Source organism: Somniosus microcephalus, chromosome 3 (assembly GCF_052327205.1).
Source record: "Somniosus microcephalus isolate GS21.2 chromosome 3, FLI_Smic_1.0, whole genome shotgun sequence".
In the NCBI taxonomy this organism is placed as follows: domain Eukaryota; kingdom Metazoa; phylum Chordata; class Chondrichthyes; order Squaliformes; family Somniosidae; genus Somniosus; species Somniosus microcephalus.
In genome coordinates this window covers 287,401,896-287,422,959 of record NC_140989.1, presented here as the reverse complement: position 1 = coordinate 287,422,959, position 21,064 = coordinate 287,401,896, and the positions used below count along the sequence as shown (strand labels likewise).

Sequence of the window (21,064 nt, the reverse complement as noted above, 5' to 3'; positions counted from 1 at the left end):
TCAAGCGTGTTTCACATGGGAAAAGGGTTAAAACCACAAGGGCCTTTTAAAATAGGATTATAGAGGCCATTTAGTGCTTGTTAAGGGCCTTAATGACCAGTCCCGCCTGTTGGAGGTGGGACGGAGTCGGGGCCATCAGACACGCCTGAGTTAAAATTGCTCGGAGTCGGGAACCAGGCAGGGGGGGGTCCCACACGCCAGTTTTTGCGATTTTAACCCCCCACGCGCCTCCAATCCCGACTCCACGGCTCAATGAAAATCCTGCCCATAGAATAGTGCAGCATAGATTGAAGCCATGAGGCCCATTGAGTCTGCGCCAGTTCTTTCGAAGATCAATCCAGTTAGTCCCACTCCCCAGCTCTTTCCCCATATCCCTGCATTTTTTTCTCCTTCAAGTATTAGGAAGGCAAATGGCATGTTGGCCTTTATTGCAAGGGGGTTGGAGTACAAGAGTAAGGAAGTCTTTCTACAATTGTACGGGGCTTTGTTGAGACCACACCTGGAGTACTGTGCACAGTTTTGGTCTCCTTATCTGAGAAAGGACATACATGCCTTACAGACGGTGCAAAAAATGTTCACTAGATTGATCCCTGGGATGAGAGGATTTTCCTATGAGGAGAGATTGAGTACATTGGGCCTATACTCTCTGGAGTTTACAAGAATGAGAGGTGATCTCATTGAAACATATAAGATTCTGAGGGGGATTGACAGGGTAAATGCTGAAAGGTTGTTTCCCCTGGCTGGAGAGTCTAGAACTAGGGGGCATAGACTCAGGATAAGGGGTCGGCCATTTAAGACAGAGATGAGGCGGAATTTCTTCACTCAGAGGATTGTGAATCTTTGGAATTCTCTATATGAGTATATTCAAGGCTGAGATAGATTTTTGCACTCTAGGAGAAACAAGGGATATGGAGATCTGGCGGGAAAGTGGATTTGAGGTCGAAGATCAGCCATGATCTTATTGAATGGCGGAGCAGGCTCGAGGGACCGTATGGCCTACTCTTGCTCCTATTTCTTATGTTCTTATGAAATGTGCACTCTTACATCCCCACCAAATTATGACTGTCGGTCAGTTCCATATCAGAGGAAGCCAATTTCAAGCAGCCTTAGAGCTCCATTTTGGCAACTGCAGCTTCTCAGCTGCATGCAAATGAGATCTGGACCTCAAAATGACTCTGGATTCATGTCGGTAAGAACGGGCAGAGAGCGGGAGCGCTCTATCTGCTGAAATCAGCCCCATGGTGTGTTAACTCACTGCATCACTCACTTCCCTCACTAATACAATCTTGGGTTATGCACTATAGAAAGTTAAGAGTTGTTGAGGGGAAAAAAGTGTTTGATATTTATATTGACCATTAGAGCAAAACTATTTGCGACTTCTCCATTCCCAAATTGAATGGCGGAGCAGGCTCGAAGGGCCGAATGGCCTACTCCTGCTCTTAATTCTTAGGTTCTTATATTTATCCAATTCCCTTTTGAAAGTTACTATTGAATCTGTTTCCACCATCCTATCAGGCAGTGCATTCCAAACCCTAACCACACATTGCGTAAAAATGTTTTTACTCATGTTGCCTCTGGTTCTTTTGCCAATCACCTTAAATCTGTGCCCGCTGGTTATCGACCCTTCACCATTGGAAACAGTTTCTCTTTCTATCCAACATTGCCAGCACTTCTTACCTGAGAGAAAATGGGAGCTATAGTTAAGGTCTGAAGTTAATAAACTCAATATTAAAGGCTGCAAAGTGCCCAGCAGGTGATGTTCCTCGAGTTTACATTGAGCTTCATTCGAACCGTGTAGAAGGCTGAAAACAGAAAGGTCAGAGTAGGAGTTGGACATGGAATTGAAGTAGCAAGCAGCACGGTGCTGGGGGTCGCAATTGCAGACCCTAGACAGTGGTGTGAGAAGAGAGAATGCATTTCTTGTTCTTGCATAGGAGGTGCCATGGAAAGAAAAGTGGTGCAAGAGTGAACTAGAGTGTCACAGAGGAAACGTTCCCTTTTGTGAGAGGAGGAGAGGGAAGATGTGTTTTGTGGTGGGATTATGTTGGAGGTGGCAGAAATGACACAACTTGGGATCCTGAGAGCAGAGCCACTTCCATCTCAAGAGGCTAATATTGTGCAGCAGCCACCTACATCTCAGAACCCATGCCCTCAGGTGGCACATAGAATACATGTGAGAATAGGGCAGAGAAAAGTTTACATGGTCACGAGGGATGTCCAAGGTGAAGAAAACATGTTGAGGTAGAAATTGGTTCACAGCTTCCTGCTGGCATGAAATGAATGCAGGGAACGAGCCTTGCTCCGGAATATGTAGGCCCAAGGCCCATCGATATTGGGCCTCAGGCATCATTTTAATAAGACCAGCGAACTGCGGACACCTACTTGTTCTACATTAAAGTAAGTTTTTTTTAAACTTACATTTTTGGTGCTGGCCTCCAGCGATCCCTTTAAGGGCCGCTGGTTAGGCCATATGCAGACCGGGTAATTCAGCCCTGCTCCACTCAAGGCAAATGAATTTCCAGCATGGGTTCTAAAATAGGCGTTCGTCCCTTTGAATATACTAATAACAGGCCTAATGCCTATTTTAGGCCGACGCCAGGGTGCCTCTACAATATGGCATCAGACATGTTTCTGGCGCTGTTCAGGAGCAGAATGTTGTTCCCCTAAAGTGGGCCTCTTCCCCTGCACCCCCATTTTCCACCTAAGAAACAGCTGCAATGAGGTCTAATTTCGTCCCCAAATATTTTTGTAAATAATTGTAATAAATCACTGGAATTACTGATGCACGAACAGCTTGGTGTTTGGTTATCTGCAGGACAATGGGAAACATTCTGTGTTGAAGTTGAGGCTTACAATTATGAGATGTGATGGCTCACGATGAAGAGCAGGTATGACATTCAGACCACAGAGAGGTTGGCGAGAGGAAGCTTTGTTTGATGGGCTGAGACTTCCAACAAATGGTGCTCTTATTATCTGTGAAGGTATCCTGAATGAGTTTGGCTCTCAGCTGTCTAGCAGCAATAGCCAATGCAACTCTTGTGTTCTTATGGGCCTGGTCATTGACATCAGCAGTGGCATCATCAGCTTCTCTGGCATCATCTGAGGCTTCCGGCATCAGTCCTTTCTTGATTTTATATTTATGGAGCACACAACATGTAACATGTTACCATAATTCAAGAGACAGTACCTAGGGGATATTACAAGGCACCACCAGACTTATCCAGATACCGGAATACTTTCTTTTAAGCACTCCAATGGCTTGCTTCTCATCCTTGTCTTCCAGTGTGCTTCATTGGAGCAGTACTGGTGGTCTTAAAAAGTGGTGTCATGACCCATGGGAGCAGTGGATTTCCCTTATTTCCCAGTAACCTTCCTGTCCCTTGACCCTGCTGCTGAAATAGAGCTGGAACACTGGACTAGTGCATCACAAATCCACAAATGACTTGCACATTTAGCAAATTAGTGCATATAAATATGGGGGGGGGGTTACATTTGAGGTCTACAAAGCCACATGGCCAAAACTAATGGCCGCCAAAACCCTGAGAATCCGGTGGTTCAATAAATTTTATTGCACTCGGTCATCTCTTTGAGACCACTGTTGAAGTGTATAAATGAAGCTGCCCCAAAAAAAGGGCATTAGTTACTTGTCTTATGTCAGCCCTGGCTCAGTCATAGCACTCTCACCTCCAAGTCAGAAGGTTGTGGGGTCAAGTCCCACTCTAGAGGCTTGACAACATAATCCAGGCTGACACTTCCATGCAGTTAAACCGAGGCCCCATCTCCCTCTCAGGTGGATATAAAAGATTCCATGGCACTATTCGCAGAGGAGCAGGGGAGTTCTCCCCAGTGTCCTGACCAATATTTATCCCATTAACCAACATCACTAAAAGCCATTATCACATTGCTGTTTGTGGGACCTTACCGCGCGCAGATTGGCTTCCGAGGTTCCTTATACTTCAAAAAGTACTTAATTGGCTATAAAGTGCTTTGGAACATTGAGGTTGTGAAAGGCGCTACATAAATGCAAGTTCTTTCTTTCCTTCTCTTTACAGTAATGTACGGCAAATTGGCTGATCTGGCAAAAGATCTGTGACTTCTTGGAATGAGCAGTTGCATAGAATTTGAGTTGTGCTCACTTTCTCTACCTGTCTGTGTCATGGACTTTGGTTGCAGATATAGCTGCACAATGAACAGAGCTGTTCCAAAAGCTTCATGATTGAAGTGCAGAATCCTGAGACAAAGCACCTGGGTCAATGTATCCTGCTGGATGGGTACTGTTGGGATGAACTGGCTTTCCTTTGGTGCTGCTTGGTGAATTGGCCTCCCTTGAGAGCCTTGCTCCTCTTCCTTCAACATATATATCTCATATAAAGTAGTATTCCCAATGAGAAGCCTATTTTATAGCCTTCAGAAAGTTGCTCTCTAATTACCTTTAACTATAAGGCTTTCCACAGGTGTTGGATAACGTAGGTCAAGATTTCCAAAGCACAGCGATGAAATACATTTTTAAATAGCTCCAATCAATCCCAAGAAATGGCCAAAAGCAATCTCACTTTCAACGCATTCATTTTAAATAAGTAATTCTGCCTTGCCAGTGTTGGTGGACACATATATTTCAAAAATCCATCCCTATATCTTACCAGAGTCGTTGCCAACTCCCCTAACAGTAATTACTTTTGTGCACAAGCTTAAAACCCTTCCTACACTTTAGCAAGGTGATACCAGTAGATCTATAATCTCAGCTGTCTGATGCCAACTGGAGGACATCTCTGAAATGCTAGTTTTCACCTCTTGTTACAGGAGAAACTTGTGCACAATGTCTAAGAAAGTTAAAGAACTGGCAGGGGATGCCAGTCATTAGAGAGTTGACTTCCTATGAGGAGCAGCCATAGAGCTGATAGAAAGGCACTCAGCTCAAGCCATGAGAGATGGCAAGATTGGTGGGACAGCGCAGCTTGTGGTTTGGTGGATGCAGGCCCTGATCTTCACCATAGCATCCCTGTGAAGCAGCAGTTAGTCAGAAGCCTCCTTAGCCTTCACCGTTTCCTTTGTCTCAAGGGGATCTGCTTACTCATTCTTAGCTCATGCCCTCCTTTACGGCAGCAATGGGCTCAGCAGAAAATTATGTGGAGGAAGATGATGATGAGACAGAAAAAGAGGGTAGGAATTTCTTCCTCGTAGGCAATGACAATATGATAATGATGATGAAGCAAAGGATGAGGATGATGAGGTCACACAACAGTCTCTAGATGCTGCCCATATTCCTCGGCACCAACTCACTCTAAATCACCCCCTAGGTCACCTTTTTATTTGCATTCCATGTATGTACCAGCTTAGATACTTTCACTGGGTGGGGGGGGAGGGAGAGGGAAGTAGTGCGAGGATGCGGCACCAGATGATTCAGAGAGCAAGTAATGTGTGAGAATGTGTCAGATTCCCAACATAGGCAACCAAGAAGGCTGCCCTTGGCTTTGAAGTTGCAGAGCCCACATTTCATGGATATTTGTCTGAAAAGGCTGTTCGAGGAAAATAACATCTATGTGCCGAGACTAATCTCGGAGGATGTGCAGCAATTGATTGTTGTCACAAATGAGGGCTGTAGATTCTACCGCCCTCATTTGTGACAACATCAACAATGGTTAGGCTGCAATTAGAATATTATGTCCAGTTTTGAGCACCTAACTTTAAGAAGATATGACTATGGAGAGCATGCAGTGTATCACCCATGAAAATAAAAAGGGGAAACTGCAACTTTTATTGTTTATGTCTTTACCTAATTTGTGTCTTGACAGCTAGTAGTAAATTTCAATGTTTGTTCATTTTTATTCACCACTGCACATGTTTCATTTGCTCATCAGTGACCCACAGGCTGCCTAGATAAGTCAGTGTACATTAATAGATTCATACCAGCGATTTACAGGATGGTTTCCTAAAGGATGGAGGTTCTTTTGAGTTCTGAATCTGCAAGATGAAACTTGAATAATTTGGAACCTATTGAGTATTCAAAAAGAGTTTGTGCTTTCAACTCACCAGTTGCCGTTGTATCTAAAGTAGGAGTGAGATCTACGGGCTAATTTTCTAAATGTATGTTCCTTTATAAAATTGAGAAACCTTTTGTTTTTGACCTTGATAGTAATTTGTATAATAAGCCTTGGCTTTGGCCTTGAACTGGGTTTTCAATTTAAAAACAAGACATTTGAACCTGAAGTGATTTTTATTGACAGTTATCAGTTGTGTGATCTCTGTTTGCACCATTCCATTGTAAATATCCCCACTGCTATGCCATGTTGCTGATGTCAGTGGCAGAAGTGACAACAAAGGTTTTTTTTAAATTAAAATAAATTAGAATTTGGTGGTCTAGTGTATGGGTAAGGGTATGTAGGAATAAGTGTTCTTATTCCTTGACTTGTGTGACTGTGCAAAGGATGCATTCTCCACATAAGCCTTTTAAGATGTATGTGTATGTGTGCAACCAGTGCTTGTAGTCTAGTAGTGGACTATCACAAGCTAGATTTAGATGAAGAAGAACCTTCAGCACTTATCGGGTAGTTTTATAAACTTGTGTTCCCATTGCAGAGTCTTTCCCATCAATCCTGGATCACTGGGCCTGCTTCTGGGAAAGGTGGGACTTGTACAAGTCGGACAGGTTGCACCTGAACCAGAGCGGGACAAATATCCTTGCGGGGAGGTTTGCTAGCACTGTTCGGGGGGGTTTAAACTAAAATGGCAGGGGGTTGGGAACCTGAGCAGGGAGACAGAGGAAAGGGAAACAGGGATAAAAGCAAAAGATAGGAAGGAGAAAAACAAAAGTGGCAGTCAGAAAAATCAACGGTTTAAATCAAACGTGGCCACAGTAAATAATAATTCTAATAGGTCTAAGAGCGTTAAAAAAAAAGCCTGAAGGCTTTGTGTCTTAATGCGAGGAGCATTTGTAATAAGGTGGACGAATTGGCTGCGCAAATAGAGGTAAATGAATATGATTTGGTTGGGATTATGGAAACGTGGCTCAAGGATGGCCAAGACTGGGAACTCAACATCCAGGGGTATTCGATATTCAGGAAAGATAGGCAAAAAGGAAAGGGAGGTGGGGTAGCATTACTGGTTAAAGAAGGGATTAATACAATTGTAATGAAGGATATTAGCTCTGATGATGTGGAATCTGTATGGGTAGAATTGAGAAATACTAAGGGGAGAAAAACGTTAGTGGGAGTGGTTTATAGACCTCCAAACAGTAAGGCGGAGGTTGGGGATGGCATGAAAAGGGAAATTAAAGAAGTGTGCAATAAGGGCACAGCAGTCATCATGGGTGACTTTAATCTACATATAGATTGGGCCAACCAAATTAGTAACAATACTGTGGAGGAGGAATTCCTGGAGTGTTTACAGGATGGTTTCCTGGACCAATATGTCGAGGAACCAACCAGAGATCAGGCCATCTTAGACTGGGTATTATGTAAGGAGAAAGGATTAATTAGCAATCTTGTTGTACAAGGCCCCTTGGGTCGGAGCAATCATAATATGATCGAATTCTTCATTAAGATGGAGAATGAAGTAGTTGACTCAGAGACAAGGGTCCTCAATTTAAATAAAGGAAACTACGATGGTCTGAGGAGCGAGTTGGGTAGGATTGATTGGGGAATGGCACTCAAAGGGTTGACGGTGGATAGGCAATGGCAAACATTCAAAGACCGAATGGATGAGCTACAGAATTTGTTCATCCCAGTTTGGCATAAAAATAAAACAAAAAAGGTGACTCAACCATGGCTAACAAGGGAAATTAGGGATAGCATAAGATCCAAGGAGACGACATATAAATTGGCCAGAAAAAGCAATAATCCTGAGGATTGGGAGCAGTTTAGGATTCAACAAAGGAGGACAAAGGGATTAGTTAAGAAAGGGAAAATAGAATATGAGAGTAAGCTTTTAGGGAACATAAAAACTGACTGTAAAAGCTTTTATAGATATGCGAAGAGAAAAAGATTGGTGAAGTCAAGCGTAGGTCCCTTGCAGTCAGAATCAGGGGAATTTATAATGGGAAACAAAGAAATGGCAGCCCAACTAAATTCATATTTTGGTTCTGTCTTCACAAAGGAGGACACAAATAACCTCCCAGAGATGCCGGGGAACATAGGGCCTGATGAAAGGGTGGAACTGAAAGAAATCAGTATTTGTAGGGAAATGGTGTTAGGAAAATTGATGGGACTGAAGGCCGATAAGTCCCCAGGGCCTGATAATCTATATCCCAGGGTACTTAAGGAAGTGGCCCTAGAAATAGTAGATGCATTGCTGGTCATCTTCCAGAATTCAATAGACTCTGGAACAGTACCCATGGATTGGAGGGTAGCTAATGTTACCCCACTATTCAAAAAAGGTGGTAGAGAAAAAGCGGGGAATTATAGACCGGTAAGCCTGAAATCGGTAGTGGGGAAAATGCTAGAATCTATTATAAAAGATGTAATAGCAGAGCACTTGGTAAGCAGTGACAGGATCGGACAAAGTCAACATGGATTTACAAAAGGTAAATCATGCTTGACTAATCTACTGGAATTTTTTGAGGATGTAACTGGTAAAATAGATAAGGGAGAACCAGTGGATGTGGTGTATTTGGACTTTCAGAAGGCTTTCGATAAGGTCCCACATAAGAGATTAGTGTGCAAAATTAAGGCACATGGAATTAGGGGCAAGGTATTGACTTGGATAGAGAACTGGTTGGCGGACAGAAAGCAAAGAGTTGGAATAAACGGGTCGTTTTCCGAGTGGCAGGCAGTGACTAGTGGGGTACCGCAAGGATCGGTCCTAGGACCCCAGCTGTTCACTATATATATTAATGATCTGGACGAGGGAATTGGATGTAATATCTCCAAATTTGCAGACGACACAAAGCTGGGTGGGAGGGTAAGCTGTGAGGAGGATGTCGTGAAACTCCAGTACGATTTGGACAGATTGGGTGATTGGGCAGAAACATGGCAAATGCACTATAATGTGGATAAGTGTGAGGTTATCCACTTTGGTGGCAAAAACAGGAAGGCAGATTATTATTTGAATGGCAATAGATTGGGAGAAGGGGAAGTGCAAAGAGACCTGGGTGTTCTTGTGCACCAGTCGCTGAAGGTAAGCATGCAGGTGCAGCAGGCGGTTAAGAAGGCAAATGGTATGTTGGCCTTCATAGCAAGAGGGTTCGAGTACAAGAACAAGGATGTCTTGCTACAGTTGTACAGGGCCTTGGTGAGACCACACCTTGAGTATTGTGTGCAGTTTTGGTCGCCTTACCTGAGGAAGGACGTTCTTGCCATGGAAGGAGTGCAGCGAAGATTCACCAGGCTGATACCTGGGATGGCAGGAATGACGTATGAGGAGAGATTGTGTCGATTGGGCTTATACTCACTGGAGTTTAGAAGATTGAGAGGGGATCTCATCAAAACCTATAAAATTCTGTCAGGCCTGGACAGACTAGATGCAGGAAGGATGTTTATGATGGCCGGGGAGTCCAGAACCAGGGGTCATAGTCTAAGGATAAGGGGTAAGCCATTTAAAACAGAGATGAGGAGGAATTTCTTCACCCAGAGAGTGGTGAACCTGTGGAATTCTCTGCCACAGAGGGCGGTGGAGGCCAGTTCATTAAATATATTCAAAAAAGAGTTGGATATATTCCTTAAGGCTAAAGGGATCAAGGGATATGGGGAGAAGGCAGGGACAGGGTACTGAATTTGGATGATCAGCCATGATCTCATTGAATGGCGGAGCAGGATCGAGGGGCCGAATGGCCTACTCCTGCTCCTATATTCTATGTTTCTATGTAAGAGTGTTTATTGTGAATTCAGATGCATTCCCTCCATTGTTTTCTGTTGGGGGGTACCTAACTTACCGATATGTGCTCCTGACAGGCTCTGACCTGGGAGCATCAACTTATAAGAGTACCGATATGCTCTCATCCTTCCAGAATAACAGCTCTACCATCTTCACATTACAGCATCTAGTTGTTTCTTGAATAAGTCCAGCATCCTGGCATGAACGATTCTTCCTGGCAGCTGTTCAGCTGTTAATTAACCTTCTTGTAAAGAAATTCTTCATGACATATGTGCTAAATTTGCTCTTCACAAATTTGAGTCTGTGCCCTCCTCCTGCTGCCCTTGTGTATCTGAAAGTATTGTTTCTACTTTGCCTTCTCTATCCTGTTAAGTATCTTATGTCTCTGTTGGGTCCCCTCTGAGATGTTACTTTTGCTTTGCTTATTGCATGTCATATTTTTTAAATATGATGAGCGATGAGTCAACTAGCACCCGAGAGCTCTCTCATCATCCACCTTGGGGAGTTCTATCCCAGCCGTTATGTACCCATGCCTCCTATTTTTACTTCCCATACCTTGCATTTTTCCATATTAAACTTCATTTGCCACTGATCAGCCCAAATACAAACTCTGTTGGGCTCTCTTTGTAAGATGGTAGCTGCTTCTTCTAGTCTGGCATAACTTGGTATTAGCTATGAATTTAAATACCTTACACTGGGAATTGCAATTCCACGTTGTTTATGTATACCAGGAGCAGGAGTCATTCCAGCATGGACGCCTGGAACACTCCACTCAATACCACCTCTTTTCTCCCTCCGTTGCAACCTAGTTTCCCTTACAACCGTGCTTTGCTTCATTCCCTTTTATCCAAATAGTACTTTCCAGCTATGTATTAATGTTTTTATCTGTGCAATAAAGCTTATTCCAAGAACTGCATTGGCAGCAGGGAGCAGCACTCACATGGTGCACATCTCAGGCAATTGCAGATGCACAGCATGTGATTTTTTTCTTGCATTAATTCAGATAGATGCTAAATTATGGGCTGCCATCCACAATTTTCCACAATGTGCTTGCTATGTATGCCGCTCTCCACTGGGAGTGCTGGATCATGGAATTACCTCTAATATCTGGTATTGTAGCATTACCCAGGGTCAAACAGAAACCCTTGTTTTTACGTTTAGCATACTGAATTGACACAATTCCTCTCGTATTCTCTTAGTCGTTGCATTGCAGAAGAATAAACACTATTAGACCATGCAACTTAGGCTATACACTATATAGCTTATTAAAAGTAAAAAGTAGACCGTAGTGGAAAATCAATATAGAAGTTTAACTTGCACTGCCTCGGATATGCAAATACAATAAAAGATAAAAGCATTTTACTCAGTAATACTAAATCTGGACCCCCAGCTGTAGTATAACTACCACGGAGCCTATAGCATCCATCTCTTATACACTGGGAGCCAGTGTAGGTCGGCAAGGGCAGGGATCATTGGTGAGCGGGATTTGGTATGGGATATGATACAGGCAGCAGAGTTTTGAATGAGCTGTAGTTTACAGAGGGTGGAGAATGGGAGGATAAACCAGTTGTGCACCAGCTACACTCAAGTCTCTGTGCCATGGACTTAATGAAGTGAAGATGGGGGGCCATACCAGAGGGAATGATTGGAATGGGAGAGTGTAAGGGTTTAGCTGGGGCAAAGGCATTAGAGGTGCAGATGAAGGAGTGGTTGAGGAAATTTACAGCTTCAGAAGTATTGCGGTGAATGGAGAGTGAAAGGTTAGGCAGTTGGGAGTTTCAAAATTCAACTGACTTATCGGCATTCCCATTTTGGGAAACACAACAATGTTGGATGACCATTTTGTACCCATACAAGGTGATGCTCTATTACAACAGATGTGCATTTTTCTCACAAGTTGACTGTAATCACACAGGGAAATTATATTCTGAATATACAGTACCTGCAGTCTTATACAAATATGATTGTAGCTTCCATAACCCCAGATAATGCTTACATATTCATCTGTCATGGTGGTAGCTTACAAGTTAGGTACAGACTGGAAAGTCCTCCTGAAGGTCATTTACTTGGCTTAGTACAGCTCTGGTGCCTCAGTATATTGTTTTTGCACTCAGTGCCTCCCCATGATGGCATATCCTAGATTTAGAGCTTAGTGTATGGGACACTGTGAGCAGAGCCTTAATTCCTCCACTGTGTTAGTATTTTTAGCATTACAGATTTATTGTTTAGTCTGAAGGGAATAGCTGCTTTAGACTTCAGGTTTTTAAAAATAAGTAAGGGTGTCCTGGATGTAATTTTCTTGTACACTTTTTATCCTTTGTGAATTTTGCCTGTAAATTTGCTTACACACTTCATCAAATGAACTAGTTTTGGGTATGTTGTACTGTTGGTGCAGTGAATTATATCAAGTAGTTAAGTGGTTCTTCATATTGATTTTGAAGAGTGCTTTCCTGTGTAGCTTAGCACCATGTTGGAAACTGGAGGGGCACTTTACACCGCAGCAGAGCAAATTAGTCTGTTTTACTATAGCAATGTGATGGGACTCAATTTGGCACATCCTGATCTTCTAATTCTAAAAGGAAAGATGAAAGTAAGGCCCAAGCTGTAATACTGTGCAGGATTTGAGTAGTAATAACTGTTGTACTTGCAGCATCATTCTTTTTAAGGAAATATGTTGTATTACAACCACAACCTTAGTTGTGTTTTGTTACAGGATAGGAAGTCCTGGGATGCAACGTTTAGTTCATTAGTAAACTTCCTTAATTGCTTGTAATGTGATTTTCACTTATGGATTCTGTAAGTTTTTCTTACTTTTGGGAAGTTTACCTTTTTAAAAAAAAACTTTCATCAAAAACTTGTTGGTGAAATGAAAGGCTAATTAGTAGTGAGTAAATTGTTATATTCAATTGTATAATGTTAGTGAAGCCAAAATATGAAGAGTAATACTGCTGTTGGACTAGCAACTCAAAACTGAATTCACCCTGGTTTTGGTGTAAATTTGGCACTGGATTGTTACCAAAACACAATGTACCAGTCTCGATATTCAGTACTATACTTATTTTCTTCCTGTTAGGCTCTCGACAAAAGGAGACTACTTTTTCAAGTTGTATTGGCTCCAGTATAACAGAACCACCTCACAAATGAAGCCCAATCAATCTCGTTATTGGCAGAAGACTATTTCACCTCCGGACCTGTAGAAAAGTAAGTGGCCAGCCATGCACACTAAAGGCTGCAGTTTTAGCTAAAATTCAGAGCGCTCTCGCACCCACTGAAGCTGTGGATGCCAACCAGCACTTCAAGTTTACAATGAAACTGGACACATACTACAGTATATGTAACATGCAGTCTTTAAATTAAATGGCACTCTTCCAGTCACTTCATTCCCTTGTGATGCATGTTGTGATTTAGCTCTTGCAGTTTAGTAACTTGCATAATTCTATTGGATGTGACGTAATTGTGGCCAGAAACAAATACTGAGTATAACCAAGTAAATGACATGCTTGTACTACACCTCAAAATCCCTAGCTATCATTTTATTACTACTTTAGAGGATAAACTGCTTCTGGTGACCTGATGAGTAAGTGCACAATTGATACTGAGCCACTAGACCATGAAGGTCCTAGGTTTGATTCCTGGTTTGTGCTGAGTTAGCTGATCTCAGCCAGAGTGGAAGTGGGGGTCATACAATGAGCATCGGGGGGTGGGGGTGGGGCGGGTAATACTAGGATTCATGATCTTGATAGCTATTCAGTGAAACTTGCGTACGGTTCATGTGTGTCCTTGCTGCACTCCTATAAACATTCCTGTTAAATATACGACTCAGAATTACCCTATATCTTATGCGTAATTCAGCTACACTTATTATCAACTACAGTGTAACTCTGCAAATATTTTAATTTTTTTTGTACGATGAATATTTTATGATGGAATTCCAGTAAAGCTTCTTAATGATGGAAGAACAACTATGTTTAGTACTTTTCAGTACCTTTTCTATAAACTCAGATGAACAGTTATGGCAAATTTATTACATGGAATATTTTCTCTTTCCCTTTTTGGCTGCTTTATGTGTAAAATGGGTTCCAGGCAATGTCAAGATCTTAGTTGTATTAAATTCAGGTCTTTAAAGTGGCGAATCATTAGGGTTTTGTTAGTTTTTATTGTTGCAGCAATTGTTTATTGGCCACTTTCAAAAGGAATAATAGTCCTATTATATTGTGTGCATGTTGTATGCTTGTGTCTGTAAATTGAGCATCTGTGTAGATGCTGCTACATTGTGTATAGTTGAAGCACTACAGATTATGTTTGAGCAATGGCAAATACCCAGTAAAGGGCTGAACTGAACAGAACAGAAATGGCCAGTTTCCAGGTCAGCAGATGTAGCAACAGTTTCAGTACAGAATAAATGTATTGCCATTTTACCATGAAAAAATTCAATTTGTTTGGAAATCACACTGAGATATGATGTTTGATTCCTGGGCATATCTGACAAGGAGTGGCACTGCTTGGGAAATTGTAGGCCCACAGAATTGGATTTTCCATCCAAAAATATAAAAGGATAAATTATTAAGCTCTGTGGGCCTGTGATTTCCCATCCAGCGCTCCCTGCCAGTGTCACTTCTCACTGGGAGTGTCCAATTGGGGAATTAGCTGTTTTAATTTTTTTATTGGGTTTCCCATTAATTAATAATAAGAGTGCAGATTAAGATGTTTCATGAGAGCACATAAGGGTCGAATGTATGAATATGCGCTACCGGCAGGATGCCTTGCTGCACACCTCCAATTTCCTGATATGTACAGCTGGTAGCTGAGACTCCCTGCCATTAGAGTGCATTTGTAAAACTGGGCCTATAATGTCTTAACATCCCTCTTATGGGATTTTGCTCAGAATAATACAGTCCAATAAAGTGAACAGTTTAATATATCCAAGTATATCTAATCTGTTTTGTGCATATAATTAAAGTGTTCAGTATAACCTAAAGGAAGTTGCTCATTGTAAATAACTGAAACTCATTGGCTTACAAACTTGGTGACAATACTTTGCAAACATGTAATAAACATCTTCAAATGTATATCTGTCATGTTATTTACAAAAATATGAAGTTAAAGTGCAGTGTTCCTAAGTTTGGACAATTTCAACCCAACTCCAAATAAAAGTGAACCACAGCACAAAACTTGCAAAATTTAGCACTAATTAGCATTTGATTGATTCTCACTTGGATGTATACCGACTGCATCATTATGTTATTTCCGTTCTCAGCCATCCTTGTGGTTGAGAATGGAAATAACAAAATGATGCAGTAGGTATACTCTCCTGAAGGTACAGTTATGGTTCAGAATAGAGGAAACTTTACTCTGTATTGACCTTGGATTGCTTAATGTTAACATTACATACCAGAAATGGGATATTATTCCATTCCACAGTACTTGCATCGCTTAGAACATGAGAACATAAGAAATAGGAGCTGGAGTAGGCCATTTGGCCCTTCGAGCCTGCTCCGCCATTCATCAAGATCATGGCTGATCTTCTACCTCAACTCCACCTTCCCGCACTATCCCCATATCCCTTAATTCCCTTCGTTCCCAAAAATATATCGACCTCTGTCTTGAATATACTCAACAACTGAGCATCCACAGCTCTCTGGGGTAGAGAATTCCAAAGATTCCCAACCCTTTGAGTGAAGGAATCTCTCCACATCTCAGTCCTAGATGGCCTACCCCTTATTCTGAGAATGTGACCCCGTGTTGTAGATTCCCCAGCCAGGGGAAACATTTGCCCAGCATTAACCCCGTCAAGCCCCTTAAGAATTTTATATGTTTCAATTAGACCACCTCTCATTCTTCTAAACACTAAGGAATATAGGCCTAGTCTACTCAATCTTTCATCATAGGGCAATCCCCTCATCCCAGGAACAAGTCTAGTGAACATTGTGCATTTTCTTTTATTCGTTCATGGGATGTAGGCGTTGCTGGTAAGGCCAGCATTTATTGCCCATCCCTAGTTACCCTCGAGAAGGTGGTGGTGAGCTGCCTTCTTGAACCGCTGCAGTCCGTGTGGTGAAGGTAATCCCACAATGTTATTAGGGAGGGAGTTCCAGGATTTTGACCCAGCGACAATGAAGGAACGGCGATATACTTCCAAGTCAGGATGGTGTGCGACTTGGAGGTGGTGGTGTTCCCATGCACCTGCTGCCCTTATCCCTCTGGGTGATAGAGGCCGCGGGTTTGGGAGGTGCTGCCGAAGAAGCCTTGGTGAGTTGCTGCAGTGCATCTTGTAGATGGTACACACTGCAGCCACGGAACGCTGGTGGTGGAGGGAGTGAATGTTTAAGGTGGTGGATGGGGTGCCAATCAAGTGGTCTGCTTTGTCCTGGATGGTGTCGAGCTTCTTGAGTGTTGTTGGAGCTGCATTCATCCAGGCAAGTGGAGAGTACTCCATCACACTCCTTACTTGTGCCTTGTAGATGGTAGAAAGGCTTTCTCCCCTTATTATTCACAGGTCTCTTCTTCTCTCCCATCATCCCTAGATGGACAAATCCAATCTGGCCAATTACCATCCCATCAGCCTACTATCCATCATCAGCAAAGTGATAGAAGGGATCATTGACAGTGCTATCAAGCAGCACTTACTCACCAATAACCTGCTCACTGGTCCTGGCGGAATCCAAACTGAACATCATTCAGCTCCAGACCTCATTACAGCCTTGGTCCAAACATGGATAGAAGAGCTGAATTCCAGAGGTGAGGTGAGAGTGACTGCCCATGACATCAAGGCAGCATTTGACCGAGTCTGGCATCAAGGAGCCCTTGTAAAATTGAAGGCAATGGAAATCAGGGGGAAGCTCTCCACTGGCTGGAGTCATACCTAGGACAAAGAAAGATGGTTGTGGTGGTTGGAGGTCAATCATCACAGACCAAGGACATCACTGCAGGAGTTCCTCAGGGCAGTATCCTAGGCACAACTATCTTCAGCTGCTTCATCAATGACCTTCCGCCATCATAAGGTCAGAAGTGGGAATGTTCGATGATGATTGCACAGTGTTCAGTTACCAAGGGTCTGGTTGGACTCTATGAACCTCAGATGGGGCATGGGCTGAGCAATGACCATGTTAGCTATCCTGGTAGATTTTGTTTGACAGGCACAACACAAGTTAAAAGTATAGGTTGTAGATACATCCCTAGGTATTGTCTCCTTGCTCCCACCTTGTGAGCTCAGTCTCTCTATCCATATTTCTAACTGTATAGCCAGAAAAGAATACCCAGATAATATTCATAGAAATTTCTGCACAGAAGGAGTTTATACAGTCTATGCCAGTGTCAGTGCTAGCTCCATCTTGCAACTATCTATTGTATTGTTATTTCTCAACTCTTTCCCCCATAACCATTTTCTTCAAGATTTTAATATAGTTTCCTTTTAAATGCCATGATTGACTCAGGTTCAATGGCAGTTGCAATCAAGCATTCCATATTCTGACAGACCTTTGTGTGAAAATATTTTTCTAACCACTCCAATTTAATTCTACTATTAACCCTAATCTTATGCCCTTTGTTACCAATTTACTATCTAATGGAAATAAGTCTTTTACTATTTGCCCCCTGAACCCCTTTCAATGTTTAAAATAATTCTATTAGATCTCCTTTAAGATTCTTTGCTCTAGCAATTACAAACCTAGTGCAATTCTCTCATTATGACTAAATCATCTTAAATCATCCTGGCATCATCCTAGTGATCAAATCTCTATATGTAGCTTTTCCATAGCCCCAATGTCCTTTCTATAATGGGGTGCCCAAAACTATACATGGTCCTCCTACTGTACTACTGTAAAATACTATATTGTCTGGCTAAATGGGCAATTAAGCAAAAAATGCAAGTGATTCCAGTAATTGAAAATATTACTGTACATGATTTTGTCCAATTATAGTTTATGACATTGAAATCCTGCTGTATTCAGAATGGAACCAACGTGAAACATGCAATGGGAGCAGAAAGAAGATACAAGTGGTAAAGGAATTTAGACCTAATTATTTCAACTTTGAATGGACTCGAATTTGAAATGCAATTGTTTAAAAATGGTAAGATTTGCTGAACCTGCCATCTATACCAGGAGAGTGTTTCGCCTGTGCCACGAAAATGTGGGGTAGTGACGCTAGAGGCTCTATTACAGTTGTTTTTCCTCCATTTCATTACTTGAGAATGCTTTACAAACGTGTCAGCCCAGGCGGTGATTTCGAATGGTTTGATTGCAAGCAGGTTCACTTCCATGTTTTTAGTGTTTTGGGATGGAATGCTATTCAGCGCTGAACGTATTTGACGGTTCACTTTATATAGACGCATGATTGCAACTGCTATTTGGGAGTTTGTGAAGGCATCTAAAAACTTTACACATTTGAGCTGCAGTTTCTAGATCTTAAACCCAGTTTCCTAGTGAGATAGCAAAGCCACCACGTATCTTGACTAGACAAAATACCATCATACGTAAGTTAAAGAAACAAAGCAAAAATTAAAAACTTCATGGTCTACCATCACCAAATTTACTTGATGACAATGATGAATTACCCCACCTTGCTTCAATCTACAAACACCAAAAAAGTGTTCCGATTCCCTTAAAGCAGTACAAGATTGGACGCATATATGTTATACGATGCTTTTGCAATAGCATAGCAAAACTGAAAAAAATAAAGACTTGCATTTATATAGCGCCTTTCACGCCCTCAGGACGTCCCAAAGCAAGACTGGGTATTGTGTCTGAAATATGCTTCTTTGTTTTCTGCGTCTATATAAAGCGAACCGTCAAATACGTTCAGCGCTGAATAGCATTCCGTCCCAAAACACTAAAAATATGGAAGTGAACCTGTTTGCAATCAAACCATTCGAAATCACCGCCTGGGCTGACACGTTTGTAAAGCATTCTCAAGTAATGAAATGGAGGAAAAGACACGGGTTTTTTCCCCACTCTAGATTGCTTGCCATTACAAAGACAAGCAATGAAACTCTTCAAACACACGCAATACCGTAATAATGGCTCAGTTCACAAATACACGAAACAAAACGTTTCAGCACGTTTCTCATTGTCGCCTGCCAAATGTTCTTTCTGGTACTGGACTGCACAAGACAAAGTGTTGTGTTTTAAAACAGCTTTCAATGGGGCGGGGGAGGGTGAACAGTGTACGTCTATTAAAATGCAGCGACTGAAAATGCAATATGTCAGTCAAGTCCCTGCTGGCGATGAAGTGAAAACTCTGTCGACAGTGCATCGTTTATTTTTAATGTACACCAGGAATCGTACAGTGAGAGTGTGTTAATGTACACCAGGAATCGTACACTGAGAGTGTTGCTCCTCAACTGTTATTTGCGCGAAGATCGTGAACATAAATTAGAATTTGAACACTTTAACTCAGCAGTCTATAGGTTATTCAGTGAGTCTTACCTTTCAAAGAATCGGAAGACCGGTGTTGGCGTCGGTTGGATGTGTTACACACTGAAAGGGGGAATAAAAAATAAAACAAAACCACGCGTTGGAGCCCTGGTCAGGCTGCTGCTCGTATTGTCCGGCAGTCTCGCTCGCGCTGCTGCTGAGTGTCCAGTTGAGGCTCGAGCCTCTATTGTCCGGCTATCGGGTTCTCGCGCTCCCGGTCAGTGTCCAGTCCCCGCGGGCTCTCGCGCTCCCGGCCAGTGTCTAGTCGTGCCACCGAAGAAGGGTTCAGCCCCCCTTCAAGTAAAGGCAATGAGAGGGAGAAAGGTCAACCCATGGACAATGCGACAATCTCCACATACAGCCTTATCCTTCCGCCCTGTGTAAGTATTTACAGCCCCAGATCCATCCTGGCTAGCTCCCGCACGTTTGTGTCTCTCCCTCTGACAGCTCCATCTGGCTTTCACGAACCGCATACATTTGAATGAAGTGCAAAGTGTAGTGTCAGTAACATGCGCAAAGGCATTGAAAAGGGGCGTGTGGTTTCCAATTAACTAGCCCCACAGTCCCCAGCCGCTCCTTACGTTGGTCACTGCCTCCCATCTATTTTTTTAGCAGGTGCAAGGTCTAGTTGCGGCGAAACCGAAAGCCATAATGTACCATAATTATTGTACTGGTATCGCGATTTAATGAGGAAAATCTTTGCGGTGAAAATGAAATTGACGTTGATGAAGTAGGAAACAATCCCCCAAAATTAAATTATTGGGAGTATAGTATTCGCCCGATTTTTTAGACTAGTGACGGGTGTAAGAAAGCTTCAGGAATAACTAAGGTTTTACAAAAGCTCATTCAATTGTACACTTGTAACTTTATTGTTCTTCAGAAATTTACCTTCAGTTGATATTCAGAAGTGCCATTAAACTCTTAAAGGGATACTTTATTTTTTTTTTAATGCGTGACTTTACTAAATTTCTGTAAAAATGACTATACTTTAAAAGTACCTCATTGGCTGTGAAATGCTTTGGGATGTCCTGAAGTTGTGAAAGGTGCTATATAAATACAAGTTCTTTCATTCTTATATAACGTGATAGTAGGTGTCATGTTGAAATATATCATTGTGTCACTTGTACGTAACATTGTAGCAATGACTTCTCCCTTTCCCAGAAGAAACATTAACAAGACCATTTTCCACAAAGACAGTACTCCTTATGGAAGAGCTTCATTTAAATAGCACCGTTCACAACCTGAAGATGTCCCAATGCACTTCACAGCCAATGAATTACTTTTGAAGTGTAGTCACTGTTGTAATGTAGGTAAACACAGGAACCAATTTGCACACAGCAAGGTCCCACAAACAGCAACAACATAAATGGCCAGATCATGTTTTTCAGTAATGCTGGTTGAGGGGTAAATGTTGGCCATGGCACCAGGAGAACTCTGCTCTTCTTCAATCATTTAATGAGTAGGTCACACCGCAGGTAAAGGCTGCACAGGCAGGATGGGAATGGGTGATCGCCAGGCAGAGTAGTAGGCGCAGGCAGGTAGTGCAGGGGTCCCCTGTGGCTATCCCCCTCTCAAACAGATATACCACTTTGGATATTGTTGGGAAGGATGGCTTATCGGGAGAAGGCAGCAGCAACCAACTTTCTGGCACCGTGGGTGGTTCTGCTGCACGGGACGGGAGGAAAAAGAGTGGGAGAGCTATAGTGATAGGGGATTCTATTGTAAGGGGAATAGATAGGCGTTTCTGTGGCTGCAAACGAGACTCCAGGATGGTATGTTGCCTCCCTGGTGCAAGGGTCAAGGATGTCTCGGAGCGGCTGCAGGGCATTCTGGAGGGGGAGGGT

General features: G+C 42.4%; 1 long non-coding RNA gene across 1 annotated transcript in view; it reads right to left on the bottom strand.

Annotated features, from left to right (window-relative positions):
• Positions 1-19,674, bottom strand: part of LOC147122038 (uncharacterized) — a 313,153-nt gene extending 293,479 nt beyond the window's left edge. The window contains exon 1 of the long non-coding RNA XR_015077668.1: positions 19,233-19,674. This is a non-coding gene — a long non-coding RNA (uncharacterized LOC147122038). The remainder of the gene's footprint in view (positions 1-19,232) is intronic.
• Positions 19,675-21,064: the final 1,390 nt, after the last annotated feature.